Source organism: Rhinolophus sinicus, chromosome 2, assembly GCF_057876585.1.
Source record: "Rhinolophus sinicus isolate RSI-liver-muscle chromosome 2, RSI-T2T, whole genome shotgun sequence".
NCBI classification, from domain to species: Eukaryota; Metazoa; Chordata; class Mammalia; order Chiroptera; family Rhinolophidae; genus Rhinolophus; species Rhinolophus sinicus.
In genome coordinates this window covers 159,129,027-159,141,875 of record NC_142502.1, presented here as the reverse complement: position 1 = coordinate 159,141,875, position 12,849 = coordinate 159,129,027, and the positions used below count along the sequence as shown (strand labels likewise).

The following is a 12,849-nucleotide window of genomic DNA, read 5'->3' as shown; positions in this document are numbered from 1 at the left end:
AGGAATTAGGATGGAAATTTAGTTATCGGGACTATTTTTCCTCTCCTCTTTCGTGGGCAGGGGGACAGAACAGTTGGTTTTGATGTCATGGCAGAAAGATCAGAAGACCAAGGCAGTTTCCTCTCGGCAATGAGAAAAAGATGGGGTTCAGGGGCTGTGGCCCAAAGGGAAGGCCAAACAGCTCCCTCAGGACCTGGCTAGCAGACTCGGGCCTTTTACAGCATCTTCCAGCATATCGGGGAGCACAAGCACAAAGTCACATGTTCTCCTCTACTTTAGGGAGGAAGCTCTAGTTTAAGGTTCAATGGGAGCAGAGATTATGTAAGCGAATTCAAAGGAACAGCTCAAATGATGCACTTGACAATGGTGCCCGATGATTTTCATTTGGCTGATTTATTACCCAGTTTCAATAGGTGTTCAATAATTGTGTGTACAGGGGGCTCATAAAAGAATTTGGTTCTCTTTGAATAGATTGAAATTATTTGGCATGGGTTTAAAACTTGAAACATCCTTCCAAAATTGGTCTCTTAACATTTTTTGTTCTTTGTTGCAAATTACATTTTGATGTTTCCAACTTTGCTTCTCTGTTCTCAGCTCAGAACAGCCCAGAATAGAATCTGTTGTAGAAGATTTGGGGATTTAGCAATCTTTAGTATGAAATATTTAAGACATACAAAAGGGACTAAAGAATAATAATAAACCAAGCACAAGTGTACCAACCACCCAGATTAAGAAATAAAGCAGCCAGTAAGGTGAAGCATTGCTTTCAGACGAGTGTGATCCCAGTCTCACCAGACTTAAAAGTACATATTTTTGGGCAGCCAGTTGACTCAGTTGGTTAGAGTGTGGTGCTCATAATACCAACGTCACCGGTTCGATTCCCACATGGGCCAGTGAGCTGCGCCCTTCACAGCTAAGAGTGAAAACAACGGCTTGACTTGGAGCTGAGCTGCCGGTGGGCGGCTGCTTGGCTCAGTTAGAGCGCAGAGCTCATAACATCAAGGTCGCCAGTTCAATTCCCACATGGACCAGTGAGCTGCGCCCTCCACAACTAGATTGAAAACAATGACTTGACTTGGAGCTGATGGGTCCTGGAAAAACACACTGTTCCCCAATATTCCCCAATAAAAAATTTAAAAAAAAATACTGAAAAAGAAAAAGTACATATTTTCAATCTGCAATTGGGTGCCACATATGTGAAGGGGATTTTTGACCATATAAGTGGTCAGTGCCCCTAACCCCACTTTCTTCAAGGGTCCACTATAGAAGGAGACCTTGTTTCATTGAGCTTTGCTTTCTTGTGCTTCACATATATTGCATTTTTTACAAACTGAAGGCAAGACCATCTATTAGCAAAAAGATTCTGACTCGCTGTATTGCGATTCTCACTTTATTGTGGTGGTCTGGAACGGAACCCGTTATATCTCCGACGTGCGCCTGTATTACAGTGGCCTCCTAATTGCAGACGCTGGAGAAACATTTGATGAGCAAAATCAATCCCCTTTTTTTCTTTACATAGTCGATATACAAAGGGATAATTAATTAAATATGTATTTCCTGTGCCAAGATGCTGGGCAACCAATGGGAGGCTTGGATTCTTTTTTTCGTTGAAAAGATTAACGACTTGCAAAATTATAGAAGACGTCCATTTTTACATTAGAGAGAAAGGATATGGACAAATGAATGAGTAAATAAATCAAAAGCAATTGATTTTTTTTCTTCTTGCTTCTATGGCTTATTGCATGTGAATGGCCAAAGCAATTTTCACTGGGCTGAATTCTTAGTCTCCTTTTTAAAAAAAAAAAAAAAAAGAAAGAAAGAAAATCTCTTTCATCTAAAGAAAATAGAGTTTACTTCAGAAATGCTGATGCATGCCAGACTCTGTAAAGTGCTAGCATGTGTTGCTCTGAAGAAAAGGAGAACTTTTTCTACTCTTTTTTTCCCTTGCTGTTGCTGGATTTGGGATTCTTTCCCTGGATGGTGGGAAGGACTTCCAGCAAACCCTGCTAGAAGCTGATCTTCTTGTGCTCTGTGTTCTCCTCATCTGTTCTCTCTGTCCTGCTGCTGGGACTTTGAGGGCTCCTGACCCAGAGGTGGTTTTGTTTTTGGAGGGTTGGGAGGGCAAGGAGAGGAGTGGAGGATGCGTAGCCAACACATTTGTTACCTAGGCTGCGTGAGAAGGGTCCAGTGCGAAAACGGTTGCCGTAGCTAGGCTCCACAAACTACGTGCTTTCTTTAGTGAAAGTACCTAACTTTGTATTCCACGGAAGGTTGAAAAGAGAGTTGAAATGAGGCATAACTGACATTTTCACTACTCTATTATTCTGCATCAGGCCTCCCTTCAAACACTCCAGTCCCATCAATGGAAAAAAATATATTCATAGAAATTGCACAAAGTTTACAACATGTGCAAATACCAGAGAGTTCAGAGAAAGGTGCGGGGGTGAGACTGTGTGAATACACCTCCTCTTCTAGGATGTGCCAAAGAATTTTTTTTTTTTTAACTAACACACTGTAGAAAGCCTGGACGTTGACGTCTGCTAGAGCCGGAGCTAATGTGATTTCTAACTGTCTAATAAAATTCCAGTGCTTGCACGTCCTGTGCAGTTCACCATAATGGGATTTGACCAGTGTGTGCTTTAGCTAAACCAGGCAACCTAACCCCAGATGTAAGGGGTCAGGCTGGATGACAGTTAAGGTCATCTCCGGTCATGTGATTTTGTCCTTTGGTATCATTTGAATAGACGTCTATCAGAGCTCAAGGCTGAGGGCTGGCTGGTATCTGTAGCAGATAGAGGGGTTAAAAGAAAGGGACTCTTTCTGACAGGTACTGTGTGAGGCACTTTCCCTACATCATCCCAAGTAGCAAACCTTCGAATGCTCCTCTGTGACCCTCCCATCTCAGGCACCTCTTAGTGCTTTGCTGTTATCCTAAGTAAGGATCCTGTTTTCCTGGTAAATAGGGCACTACAGGCTCACCAGAGACTGTATAAATCAGAGCATCAGTATCCCAGGTAACAGAAGCATACACAACAATGTAATTCTCCAATGCGCAGACTATTATTTCCTGCGGTGCACATTAGTTAGTATTTCTTCCTTTGTTGTGACGTCATTTGTATATTATTTCTATTCTTTATAATAATGTGACAATGCTCCATGATTTACAGGCTCCCACAGGAGGGGCAATCAATCTGACCTGGGCTTTCTAGGCTCTTCTTCCTCTGCCTTCTGTCCAGGTGTAATATCCACCTGGGAGAGTTCTTCAGTGTCTAAACCAACAATAGAAAGAACAAGAAGTAGGCCTCACGGGTATGTTTGGATCACCAAGCTGTTTCTCCACTAAGATGCAGAAGATATAAAATAATCTGAATGGTTTTTACAATACATGCAGCACAAACAATGCAGTTCAGTCAGGTCCTGGAGTGACTGTATATTGTGGAAGCAGAAGATGAGGGGCAGGGGGCAGGATCCACCCCTCTGTGCTTCTTTCTGAAGCCACGAACAGCAGAAAGTCTGCTCTCTGGGACTGGCAGCGGCTAGACTGGAAACAGCCTAGGAGGCCACCAGTCCTGGGTTTCAGTCCTGGCTCTAGTGCTTACTAGTTTAGAGCTTCCGATTTCTCCTCCATAAATGGGGATAATAGTACCTCTGATAGGTACTACGATACGATTGCTGTCAGAACGGTGCCTTGGTCCAGTGCACTTGAATGGGAGATGCTCAGTAAACATCCTAAGGCCCTGGAGACCTGAGGGCAGGGAGGTGGGGGTAGCTCTAACCCAGTGCCCTTGAAGGAGCAGCAGGCAGGTTCAGAGAAACCATTCAGAGGAAATGTTTGAGGACAGGTTTTGGACTCCCGGGTGTACATGTCCAAAAAGTCCAAGGACATAGCAAAGTGACAAAGACGTAATCTATAGACTAATATATCTGGCCATGGCTATGACATTGCTTTCTGCAGAGTTCAGATCTTGCCATAGTTTTGGCCCATCCTCTCTCTCTCTCTCTCTCTCTCTCTCTCTCTCTCTCTCCCCCTCCGTCCCTCCCTCCCTCTCTCACTTGCTTTTCCCCACGCTTCCGCCAATGAAGTATTTCCCAAAAGGATATTCCCGAGCTTGTTTGTGTCCTCCGGCCTTTAATGTCAGAACTCCTTCCTTGTCGGGGCCAGGGCTGTGTCCTCCCTGCTCAGTGCAGACTGAGCACATGTGGTCCTCATACTCTCACTGGCCCTGGGTAAAAAAAGCCCTTCGTCTATTTGAGGACCATTATTAAATCCCTCTTCTTCAGGCTGAATCAATCAAATCCCCAACAACCTTTTTGAAGGGATAGTTTAGAAATCTTAACTCATCTTTTCAGCTCTCTTTTGGACTTTTTTCAAGTTGCACAGAGAGACAGACGTGATCGAACCAGCTTTGGTCCATCCTGGATAATAATGTGTGTGGAGCCAGCTCCTGACAGTGTGACCTCCATGTAGGAGATGGTGGCGCAAGAAGTCAAGCGATGTACGCAAAGCCACAAGGTGGATTACACGGTCCAGTTGGGTCCAGAACCCAGGTTACAACCCAGTGCGCCCCATTCTAAATCACGGCCCCATCATGAGTTTGCCAACCTGGCAAAGACCTCCTCACTTCTTTTTTTTTTTTTTAACTTTTAGTTATTTTCTTCAGCAAGCTTTTTACAGAACTGTAAAGCTAAAGTTGTTAGTTTTGAATCCAAGGGTGACCCACAGTCCTTTTCAGAAACAAACAGGTTCCTTTTCCACTCTCTGAGAAATGAAAACGCCATTGGTCCCAGTTCAGAAATGAGCTCCTTCTCAGGCTCTCTGTAAGGTGGATCCATAACTAAGTCTTGGTCTGCAACTACACCTGACTCAAATTTCAGCAGCTTAATCATCTTCCTTATATCCCTAGCAAGCATTAGAGCCCTTCCTTCAGGGTTGACGTAGAGGGGGAGGATTCTTGAAACTGCCTCAGTCAGTGGGCAGGTTCTATCTAATAATATCTCTCAGATCCCAGAGTCCCATTGACGCTTCGGTTGATAAGAATCGTACCTTTTTCCTTCAAAATTCTGCATTATTTAATCGAATGCCTTCTGATTATGAAAAAGTTAAAAAGAACTATTTGTTCAAATGAGCAATAGTTCCCAACGTAGTTTAGTAAATATGCCCGGTTTGGTGCTTGTCCTAGATTTGGGGAAGAGGAAGTGGGGAGGTAAGTGGAAAATGAGAGATGACATTCGTATGAACACATGGCCTTGCCTTCAAGAAGTTTGCAATTGACTTAGGAACCTAAGACGGCTTGCAGCACAAAAGCATTAGAGAACAATGTCAGGCAGTCTCATAACGAGTGCCCAATCGGTTGTTACCAAGAATTCTCCAAATGGGAATAAATTGGGGCTGGACTAACTCAGAAAAACTTCAAGGAAGAGGCAGGGCTTGGGCTGCAAAGGAAAAAATAGGTCATCTGGATGGATAGGGAAGAAGTGAGGAGGCCACACTGAGCAGACAGTGTCATGTCATCATTGTCAGAAACAGTTTTGATGCTCTTATGTTTAGGTAAGGCTGGATAGACACAATAAATTACATCGATGCAGTTTGCATTCTCTAGGAGCTCTCCAACAAAGACAGCCATCAGTGTTGCAGACAGAAATTTTCATGCTTTGCAAACAAGAAAATGAAATGCCTTAAATGATTAAGCTGTGTTTGAAGGTTGAAGGATGTGTGTTCGTGGCCAAGGCCTCTCGTTCACCTTGGCCCCAAAGAAGGAGAAATGTTCTAGATCAAGTTTGGTCAAGTCTGGGACATTGAGCAGAGCACATTTTATAAGCATGGGACTTAGGTGATTAGAAGGTCAAGTGCAGGTCCAGGCATCCCTTTGTGATCATTTCTGCTCTCTCTCTCTCTCTCTCTCTCTCTCTCTCTCTCTCTCTCTCTCTCTCTCTCTCTCTCTCTCTCTCTCTCCCCTCCCTTAGCAATTTTATGTAGTCCCATGGTAAGCACGCTACCACTCATCCTCTTCCTCTCCAGCCTATCTAGCTAGTGTCCTGGCGTCAAGCCCAGACACTCCCACTCTTTCTCTTTTCAAGTTCTATTCAGTCTCTAATAAGATACATGGCTGGAGAGGTTAAAGAGAGCCCTGACCTTCCCAAACAGGGGACTTCAAAGTCAGGTACCAGCTCCAAGATGCTGATAGGTCTCCCTTCTGTGAGGTCTCCCTCCTATGGGGTGACTTAGGCAATGAGATGCTGGTCTGGTTCCCCACGTAGGCTCCTTAGACGTGCATGGACATGTCAGATTCTCCAGTAGCATGTACAGTACAGAGACAGCCTCAGTGCTTGAAAAGGGTGAAAATAACAAAATTCAGATGTTCAGAAACATTGATCTTGTAATGTGTACTCCACAGTCTGCCCCCAGCACGACTACTTGCTCCTGACACTCAGACTCGGGGCGTGGGCCCCTTAGTCTCCAGATATTTGGCTCCATCTTTTCTCCTGATGGAATAAATGCTTGTTCCCAGAAGTGACCAGATAAGACAAAGAGGATCAGCTTGACAATAGCAAGCACCAAACACCCATCAGGGGGCTCATAATGCCACAAAGAGACAATGGTGAAATACTTGAAGAGAAATAAGCCGAGAAACCCTCATTTCCTTCCAAATAGGCTGTGCACGCACAGCAGTTCCTCTGAAATAAATCTTTCACGGTTAACAACACCAAATGGCAACCATTAGCAGATGAAAAACGGAATTGAATCGTGAGTGTTTGGAGAGCAGAGCTCCTTAGGATCACTCATAAGCCTCCTTCCCCTCTGCCGTTATGCGAGCATAGATGTGTATTCTCTGTTGTCTTGTGTGCCTGTTTTACTAATGAAGTAATTGAGGAAGGAAGAGTCATATTGAAGATATAAGCTTATAGAAAGGGCAAGTTTATAATAGATGTTTAGTCAAGAACTGAGCCCTGTATTTCCTGGCTTTGTTATTCTCTGTCTTTGTTGTCTTGCTATACATCATCTCTGTGTCTTATAAAGTAGATTGTTTTGGGGAAATTCATGTTTGTAGCTCAGATCATACTGGGTCAAAGTAGCCTATAATTTAATCATTTACTATTGTTGATATTCTTGTGATTTGGCTTAAAACAAAAAAAGAGTATTTCCATTCATCTAAATTAACTTAGAGAGTTGTCTTTTAGGACCAATTACTGTATTTTTTTTTTTTAAGATTTTTTTTTTTTTTAATTGGGGAAGGGGAACAGGACTTTATTGGGGAACAGTGTGTACTTTCAGGACTTTTTTTTTTTCCCCAAGTCAAGTTGTTGTCCTTTTAATCTTAGTTGTGGAGGGTGCCGTTCAGCTTCAAGTTGTTGTCCTTTCAGTCTTAGTTGTGGAGGGTACAGCTCAGCACCCGGTCCAGTTGCCATTGCTAGTTGCAGCGGGGCACAGCCCACCGTCCCTTGCGGGAGTCGAACCGGCAACCTTGTGGTTGAGAGGACGCGCTCCAACCAATTGAGCCATCCGGGAGCTTAGGGGAAGCTCAGCTCAAGGTGCCGTGTTCAACCTCAGTTGCAGGGGGCGCTGCCCACCATCCCTTGCGGGACTCGAGGAATCGAACTGTCAACCTTGTGGTTGAGAGCCCACTGGCCCATGTGGGAATCGAACCGGCAGCCTTCAGAGTTAGGAGCATGGAGCTCCAACAGCCTGAGCCACCGGGCCGGCCCTACTTTATTCTTTTATCCAGTTGAAATTGACCGGTGCTGACAGTTTTATTGATTTTTCTTATTACCTAGTTTTGTTGAAACATTCATGTTTTCACAATCAAGTATATTCACAATCTTATTTGAGCTAACACTGGGACTTTTATCTTTCCTTCTTTATGATAAATCTTTAGTGTGAGCTTGTGGGGGCCTGTGGAGGTGTGCGTATTGGCTTCCGCACACGCATACACATATGAGAACGAATGTCTGTGAATCACCTGTTCTGTCTCCCCTTTGGCCAGTTTCCTTCATTAAAACATCCCTTATTTGCTTGTCTAAACTATACGAGACACTGGGATTGTAGAGCTAATGAACATGGTCCCTGTTCTCAGGTATCTGTGCTCTTACAGAAGGAGAGCAGTAGACTAGTAAGCTCAGCACAGTAATGTGTTTTAGCTACTGCGTAGCTGGTACAACAGTATGAAGTGGGACATTGAAGAGACTTCCTTCCACTTGAGGGCTCTCCCTGGAGTAAGTCCATAAATGACATTCACCAACACTTCCACATGCCCTCATCAGCTCCTCATGGCAACCCCGAAAAGGAGGTAATAATCTCTCTTTGGGTGAGGAAACAGAACTAGACCATGGTGGCATTTTTATTGGCACCAGGGATCACTCTCCAGTGTTTAGGATCAGGCTTGTTCCAGGCCTGGTTGTCTCCGCAGCCTGTCTTCACCAGCTGGGGTACCTTCTGCCCAGCTAAGGCGGGCAAGTCAGCTGCCAGTGGGTTATTCCTACTCTCCAGGCACTTAGGTTTGCCTGTTTCCTGACAATGAAAATAGTGGTGATTAGTTCAGTGCCTCTATTATTAGCCAGGTGTGAATTCTTTTGGAATTGTCGAGAAGTGTGAATTCAGGGGAAGTTAAGTTGACTTTCAGGTGTATCTATGTGTTATTGGGACTAGGATTTCTTAGACACCTGCATTGTAGTTCCTGCTCCACAATTAGTCAATTACTTGGTTTACTGATTGACTGAACAAACACATACTGAGTCTGCTGTATGCCAGACACCATGCTAAGAGCTAGAGAAACAAAGATGAAACAGACCTAGGCCTTGTCCACTAGGAGCTCCCAAGCTAGGGCATGTCAGCAAAGAGTCATCTATTCCACTTGGGGCTTGGTGGCCTCCTCTGTACGTGGAGAGGTGATGGGACTAAGACAGCCTGCTCGCTCCTAGTTCTGAGTCAAAAGCTGGTGAAGTCCGTACCAGCCAGGCACCTGAAAGGAGGAAGTAGGAGAGAATAAAATTTTTTAAGCCAAATCTCTGTACGGAGATTACTTTGTTTAAGCTTAAATAGATGTACCAGATAGATTTTATTATCCCTCTTTTACATGTGGGAAAAATGAAGCTTAAAGAGTTTACTGTGAATCACCTGGGGTTCCTTTGAAAATTCAGATTCTGTGCTCGCTTTGACAGCACATATACTAAAATTGGAAAATTCAGATTCTGACTCAGTGGGCCTGGGGTGGGGCCTGAGATGCTGCATTTGTCCCCAGCTCCCAAGAGACGCTCATGCTGCTGGTCCTTGGACAACACTTTGTGTAACAAGAGACGACAAGACCTGTGATTTCCCCCCAAACCATGCTGAGCAGGCACCAGTCTCTATCTGATGGAAAATTAAAACGGGAATCTACTGATTTCTCCCTTTCCCCACTTCCAACCATTTAGTCCATCTCAAAGTCAATACCTTTGAATCCTTTTCAGTTTAGTATCTTTTCCTTCCCCATTCTCCTTTCTTCTGAGAAAGGGGCCGAGAAGGCACTTGGTATTCTTAGGGAGAGTGGGCAGTGACACCCAGGCCTTGGTTTTCCAGTCCCAACTTTGTCTGCAGAAGGTCAAAATGTGTAGCGTTAGTGTTCTTCAGCTAGGAGAACACGAACCAGTTTATACCAGGAAGACAAAAAGCACCCAGTCAGGATACTGGACTTTTTGTTTTGTTTTTGTGTTTGTTTTTCTATAAATACCCTCCAGTATTGAGTAGTGCTTGAATTTGATCCCACTGTGCTAATTTTCTCCTGGTTCCTGGGGCTTTAATTAAAATAACTCACCCAGGGACCTTGCTAGAACTTACCTTTATGTGATCCTCCACTGAGGTAGGCAGGTTGCACCTGCCTTCAGATCAATGGGGAAACACAGAGGGAGTTCTAGATTAGGTGCTGGGGACACAGGAGGGACATAATTTTTACTTGCCGGATAAATGAATGCATGGCTAAATGAAACAACAGGAAAAAGTATCACTTTAAAAGGAAACTATTGAAATAAACAAGGTGTTTGGACTGACTTTGCTTTGGATAATCTGTTCATATTCCAGTGTACAATCAGTTTCACCGGTGGGAGGGGCCCGCTTTCTGTGCCTGGCACTTAGGACTGCCTCGGAGCCTCCATACACACCAAGTGTCCAGTTATAATACCCTGTCCCCTGCGTGGTTGATTCAACTACTTCTCTACTCTTTTAAAATTTGATTTCAAGTTTGCCTCCTCTTGGGGGTCTTCCCATGTTGGCCCACCCACCCCCAGCTGCTGGGTCACGCATGACACTGTATTTGCTCCCACTCTGTTCTGTGTCTCTCTGTACAACCAGGTACTCATATATTTATATTGTATCTATAACTAGAGTACTGGTTGTGCTCTGCCCACCTCAGTAAGCCACAAGCCGTTCAAGGGCAGAGGTTTCTGTAAAATGGGCCCAGAGCTGGGAGCTGACCCAGCACACAGGAGGGTACTGGCTGGCCTCCTTATATGGCAATGCTGAGCCTGGAGCCCTGTCTTACTATTTGAACGACACAAAGCCAGACTGGGAACAAGGGCTATCTCTGAACTTGGACAAAGTCCACGGAAGCCTTAATTATTGCAGGGCCTCCTTCGTGCTGGGCTTGAGGCCCCAGTGAGTTACACTGAATTCAGCATTGAGCAGTTTTCTGGTGAGATGTAATGGGAGTAACTCTTTTTTTTAAATCAGAAGCTTGGATTCTGTTCCTGGCCCTGCTACTCACCAACATTTGAAGGTGAAAACAAAATCATTGAGTGTTTCTAGCCCTCAACTGGATTCCGTCAACAGTGTATTAAGATGCTATGATTCAGTGAATACTCAGGATTTCAGATTTTCATATTGAACACTTTTTGAATCCAGGTGTGAGTCAACGAGGAGGTTTTCCTAATCTCTCTTTATACTTAGCACCAGGGAGCCAGACTCTGTTCTTTCTGGCCAAAGCAGGGGATCCTTAGTAGTGGGTGAGACATGGTGAGTATCTCAAAAACGTAAAGTGTGACCAAGTGGAAGAGCAGAGGACTTACCTTGTGGCTCCTTAGGCAGTTCTAGGGCCACAGGAGCAGAAGTCATAGGGAGGCAGCTTTAAGTATAGTTTCATACATGGAAAAAGCCTCTAGTAGACAGAGCTTGTCAGCAGTTTAATACATTTGAACAGAAAGTAGGGAGCTTTTCATCTCTTGAGGTATTCAAACAGAGAGTGAATGAGTTTTGAAATTCTGTAGAAAAGATTCATCTTCTAATGGTCTTCTGTAAGATTTGAATATTCATAACAGCTTTCATAAGGATAATAAGGCAACTATTTAATTTTTAAAAAAATCCAAGGCCCACACTGTATAAAGATAGAGAGAGGGGATGCATGAAATAATGGGAAAAAGGAATAAGTTAGATCTTAGCATCTATTTTACAGAATGGTTATATTTCTCGAAAATTTGGGCAAAAACGGAAATGTTAAAACTTGGATCTTGTTTTAACTAGGGAAGGTCTCTAGTTGAATGGACCCTAAATTGTATGCACCCCTCCTGTGAAGACTTTAAGTGGAAAAATCTCTCGTAATATCAATATTCGCTCCTAAAATCTCTGTCACATGGATACGCATGTTCACTTAGAAAGTGGTCCATTGATGTGCATCTGGGAAGAGGTCCCTCTAGGGGAAAGAAGAATGGCAAGGAAGGCCCCGGACTTTAGGGGAAAACATCATTTTGTCAAGCTTGCTCATGCATGTTGTGAGTGAAGGATTTTCTCCTCAAACTTAGGAAAGTATTGCATGAGCGCTACAGAAGGAGGAGGAAACTGAGGTTCCTTTAAGAAGGGTTTGATTTTAGGTAGATAGCTTTTCAGTATGGCGGGTGATGTACGGCCATAAATAGACGAAGCCATTTACTGCCCATGTGAGGTGGGGCACCAGGCAGGTGGTGGACTCATCCCCGCCTAACGTTGACCTACCTTTTTGTCTAATGCTTGAGATTTTACCTTTAGAGCTTTCACGTTGATGGTGGTTTAAGCTCTTGATGCCCATTAAATCGCTAATTCTTCCTTCCCTCAAAAAAAAAAAAAAAAAAAAAAAAAGAACCCTTTTAGAATGATGTAATCCTAAGCCTTTCTTGAATCTTCTGTGCATAAAGGACCGACAGTGAGGTTTGTAGGCAGTTCCTTAATTTTGCGCGTGATGCTTTCTGGAAGGGTGTCTGACGGTCAAAGCAGTGGAAGTTTGAATAACTGAGGTTAAGGTTATAATGGGAGATTCCATTCTGAGAAAACGAAAATGTGTTATAAAATCTTCTTATTATGTCTCATTGTTTAGACACGGTGTTTGGTGATATTTTCAGCATTTTTTTCCCACTTGGTCATCTGGGAAGCCTGTCAACCTGCTGAAGTGTGGCGAGGGGTGGGGATGGGGGTCCAGCTGAGGCTAAACAGGGACCTTTGCAGACCCCTGGGATCCTTCACCGATTTGCTATAGTGGACTCCATTCTCTGACATAGAAATGATACGTCTTATCACAAGGGCCAATGTTTTCATTTTCTTCTGTCGCATCATTTTTATTTAACCAAAAAAGGGCAGGCGGCAATAAAATATTCAAATAATTGCACAAACAGTTTCTTTAGAGTCTAAGCTCTATGGACTGTGTCTATTTTGGTCTCTGCTGTACCATCACGGCCTAAGACAGTGCCAGGATGCGCGGTCATTAGGAAATGTTTGTGCCATGAATTAGTGAGTGACTGATGGCCAGGTAGGTATGGTGAAGGTGGCACAGTGACTTAGCAAGCAGAGAGCACCACTGTGAAATGTCATTACCAGCTGATGGCTGGGCATCCACTGTATTGCTTAAAGGCTAAACA

General features: G+C 43.9%; 1 protein-coding gene across 2 annotated transcripts in view; it reads left to right on the top strand.

Moving 5' to 3' along the window:
• PRKCE (protein kinase C epsilon) overlaps positions 1 to 12,849 on the top strand; it is a 469,174-nt gene that overhangs the window by 174,072 nt on the left and 282,253 nt on the right. The gene's annotated exons all lie outside the window — the stretch shown is intronic.